This window comes from Meles meles, chromosome 11 (genome assembly GCF_922984935.1).
Source record: "Meles meles chromosome 11, mMelMel3.1 paternal haplotype, whole genome shotgun sequence".
Classification (NCBI taxonomy): Eukaryota; Metazoa; Chordata; class Mammalia; order Carnivora; family Mustelidae; genus Meles; species Meles meles.
The window spans coordinates 79,912,106-79,916,727 of record NC_060076.1 but is presented as its reverse complement, the minus strand read 5'-3'; the positions used below and the strand labels follow the sequence as shown (position 1 = coordinate 79,916,727).

Sequence of the window (4,622 nt, the reverse complement as noted above, 5' to 3'; positions counted from 1 at the left end):
TTTTGCACAAAAGCTTTTAAATCCTGACTGATGAGAGCTGGAAAATTTGTACAAGGAAGATTCAGAATAAAATGTATTATCTTGAAAATACTTACAGAAATCAGATAGGTTGAAATTAATATTAATCTTGAGTGTATTCAATATTTAACTTTCTCTGTATTTAATGATCACATTGTTTATTTAAAAATCTATATGCAGGTAAATGTGCAAATCTTAAGTGTAAATCTCCCAGATTTTTATGTATATGCCTGTGTGGCCACCACTCAGATGAATATAGAAGATCTCTATCACTTCAGAAAGTTCTCACTCATAGCAATAGCCTCTTCCTTCCCATGCCAAGGTAACCACTTAAATTGAAGATAGCAAGAGTAAACAAATCTAATCTCAGCATCTCTTTCTTTGGACTGGTGAGTTTATTCTGATTCTGTTTACTTTAATAGCAAGTACTGATATGTTTGGATTTATTCTAGGATGTAGTAACTTTGTTTTCTCTACTTACAATAATTTTGTTTTTTTGATTTTTTAAATCCTTTTCCTCTCATATTTTAGTAAGCAAATTTAATTCTTTGGTCTGTATGTTGTATTTCTCCTGATGAAAGAATTTTCACATACTTAAGCCTAGAATTAATCAATATCTCTCTTCTTCCTTGAAAATCACAGGATCTAGGAATGTTTCAATTCCAATATCTTCCCTGCATTCTTTCATATTTCTATCTAGTTTAATTTTACTTTAAGAAAAACTACTTTAGCTTCTGTTCTCTGGCACTACCGAAGCTGCTGGGGTCTCCGCCGAGTCTCGGACGTCTGGAAGCAGGGCCGCTCCTCCAAGAACCATGCAGCATGGAAGCCAGAGCCACACCTCCCGCGTGGCCCTTCTGGCCAGCCGGACCCCTCAGATGAGAGCTGCACCGAGACCAGTGCCCGCAGCTCAGCCGCTGGCAGCGGTTCCCCCATCTGCCGTTGGCTCACCTGCCGCTGCACCCCGGCAGCCCAGTCTCATGGCCCAGATGGCAACCACTGCAGCTGGCGTGGCTGTGGCTCTGCTGTCGGGCATACGATAGGTCATGCCATCACTGGGGGCTTCGGAGGAGGAAGTAGTGCTGAGCCTTCAAGGCCTGACATCACTACCAGGAGCCTCAGGGAGCCCAGCCAGCGTACCAGCAGCCACAGCAGCAGTTTGGCCCATGCCACTATGAGATGAAACAGTTTCTGGAATGTGCCCAGAACCAGGGTGACCTTAAGCTTTGTGAAGGTTTCAGCGAGGTGCTGAAACAGTGCAGATTTGCAAATGGATTAGCCTAATCAAGAAGTTCAAATTGAAGATACAGGAAAATCACCTCTCATGACCAAGTTAATTTAGCATAAAAATATAATTAATAGTGAATATATAAAGTATAAAACCACCAGTTAAGCCTCTCCATCATTAATTACAGCTTTCTTCAGAATTGGAATGAAAAAGCATGTTCTTACTGAATAGAAGTTCATTGAGATGGTTTGAGTTTGGGGCTGGGAGGATGTTTGTGTGCCTCCTTAAATCACCTTTTTTGTGATGTTCTCATTTGTGAACTAATTAGAATAAAATGATTTTCTCTCAAAAAAAAAAAAGAAAAACTACTTTAATTAGTCAATTAATTTTTACCATCATTTCCTCCTAAGTTTTTGACTCCTTTACCAATTTCTTTGCTAAGTATTGCTTCTCACATCCTTCCCCATATGTTGAAGACCTGTTTTCTTCTTCCTTATGTACATCCTTTCATATCTTTCTCAGGCAGGAAACATCTGTGAGTCGGAAATTCTCCTATATTTTGAATGAAAAAGATTTTGTTCTCCTTTCACTCTTTTTAAAAAAATTAACATATAATGTATTATTTGCTTCAGGGGTACAGGTCTGTGAATCATTAGTCTTACACAATTCATAGCACTTACCATAGCACATACCCTCCCCAATGTCCATCACCCAGCCACCTTATCCCTCCTTGGCCACCTCCCTGTAGCCCTTAGTTTGTTTCCTGAGGTTAAGAGTCTGTTATGGTTTGTTTCCCTTCCTGGTCCCATCTTGTTTCATTTTTTTCCCTCCCTCCCTCCCATGACCGCCCGCCCTGCCTTTCAGATTCCTCATATCAGAGAGATCATATGATGACTGTCTTACTCTGATTGACTTATTTCACCTAGCATAATACCCTCTAGTTCCATTCATGTCATTGCAAATGGCAAGATTTCATTTTTTTTTTTTTTGATGGAAGCTTAGTATTCCATTGTATATATATACCACATCTTCTTTATCCATTCATCTGGGCACTTTCCATAGTTTGGCTATTGTGGACATTGCTGCTATAAACATTCGGGTGTGCAGGCCCCTTCAGATCACTGCATTCGTATCTTTAGGGTAAATACCCAGTAGTGTGATTGCTGGGTTGCATAGGGTAGCTCCATTTTCAACTTTTTGAGGAACCTCCATTCTGTTCTCCAGAGTGGCTGCACCAGCTTGCATTCCCACCAACAGTGTAGGAGGGTTCCCCTTTCTCCACATCCTTGCCAATCTCCTTTCACTCTTGGAGGAGACTTGAGACTTCTAAATTAATGTCTACTTTTCCTCAGTGCCTGGCTTGTGGAAGGCTTTTTTTGTTTTGTTTTTTCTTTTTAAATTCCAGTATCAGAGACGGAGCTGACTTCTGAGACTCAAAGGCATTTGCAAAGTGATTGTTGCCAGCTCTGGCTAAAAGGCATCTAAAAGACATGCTCTCATCCCTGGGGTGGCCTTCAAAAGAAACTGGCCCTTAGTCCTAGGGCCACATCTTTTCTGACCACTCTGCAGACCATCATAGTCCCAACTTACAGCTCTGGCTTGAATATAGCTGTACAAAGTGTTTAGGAGAGTAGAGATGCCATGCCCTTTCATGCCAGTGCTGTCTGTCGTGTCCTCATCAACTGCTCCCTATTGTGTTGTTCTTACATTTGCTTTTCCTGCCTTGCCTTTAAAGGCATTTGGGTTAATGTTGAGTACCACTGGTGTATACCTTCCTGTACTAGAACTACAGTCATTTTGTGTATATGTTAGTTCATTCATTCCAGTATATTCCAGGCACCTACTCTGTGAGAGGCACTCTACAGATGTTGGAGATCAAGCACTGAACAAGAGAGACCTAAGTCCCTAATCTTGTACAGCTTACATTCTGGTTGTGGGGAGCGTATAACCAACAGGTAGATAATTAAAATATATTGTGTTTAGTCAGTGGTGATTGCTAAGGGAAAATTAAGTCGGAGAATTGGGAATGGCAGTGTTGAAGGTGGAGTGGTTATAATTGTAAATAGGTAGTCGGGGAGCCCTCCCTAACACTGGAGCAGAGACCTATGGTGTGGAACCAGCACACCTTGCAGGAACTTGAAGGAGGAGCCTGTCAGACAGAGTGGACACCGAGGGCACAGGCCTGGTGGCAGGAAGGTGAAGGCCAGTATATGTTGTACACTGAGTCTGGTGAATAGTTGCCCCTGAGACCAGAGAGGGGAGCCAGATCACAATGGTGGAAGCTACTAGAAGGCAAATGGAAGTAGTTTTGGTGCTTCAATATAGGAAAAAGTACTCTCGTGAAATATCTGATCTATCGGGGTAAAAAGTTTTTATCTGAATCATCTCTCAAACTAGGAAATTGCAGTCTTGAAGGATGGCTGAAGATCACTGGTGTCCTATTTCATCTGAACCACTCAAGTGTAGCTTTCAAAGGCATGTGGATGTTTTTAAAAACTAATAAAAAGGAACTTGAGAGAAGTGGTCTTGCTACCTCTTAGGAAGAGCAACGTGAATAAGTTTATTATAGAGCACTGTTTTATTTCATGAGGCTGTTAATATGTGTCCTTAAGTGTCCATTATGTTTTTCTTTTACTCACCATGAGAGCCTATTTTGGGGGTATACCAGCAACCAACATTTAATTATGATTTGTGCAATGCACATATAGGCCTTGGTCCATTTGGGCTCCTATAAAAATACCATAGAGTAGGAAGCTTATAAACAACAAAGTTATTTCTCACACCTCTGGAGGCTGGAAGTCCAAGATCAAAGCATTAGCAAATTTGGTGTCTAGTGAGAGCTTAAGAAGGTTCTTTTTGCTGTGTCCTTATATGGCAGAGGGGGCAAGGGATCTCTGTGTGCTGTCTCTTTCTCTTTTTAAAAGATACTGGTTGATAGATAGATAGATTGATTGCATGACTTGGGGGAGGGGCAGAGGAAGAGAGAGAATCCCAAGCAGGCTCCATGCCCAGGATGGAGCCTAATGTGGGGCTTGATTTCAGGACCCTGAGATCATGACCTGAACCTAAATCAAAAGTCAGACGCTCAACCTACTGAGCCACCGAGCGCCCCTCTGTGGTCTTTGTGCTAAGGACACTATTCCCATTCATGAGGGCTTCACCTTCATGACATAATCACCTCCCAAATGTCCCACTTCCAAATACTATCATATTTGGGATTAGGATCTCAACATGTAAATTTTAGGAGGTTACAAACATTGGGTCTATAGCAGTATAATAATCTGGTTATAAGAATTTAAATATGTATAATCTGTTATTGTGAGTTATACTGCCGTAGCTCACTCTATGGTTGGCTTATAGTAATTGTTCCTCTTTT

General features: G+C 41.3%; 1 pseudogene; it reads left to right on the top strand.

Moving 5' to 3' along the window:
- Positions 1-833: 833 nt before the first annotated feature.
- Positions 834-1,541, top strand: LOC123953383 (annotated as a pseudogene).
- The last annotated feature ends 3,081 nt before the right edge of the window (positions 1,542-4,622 follow it).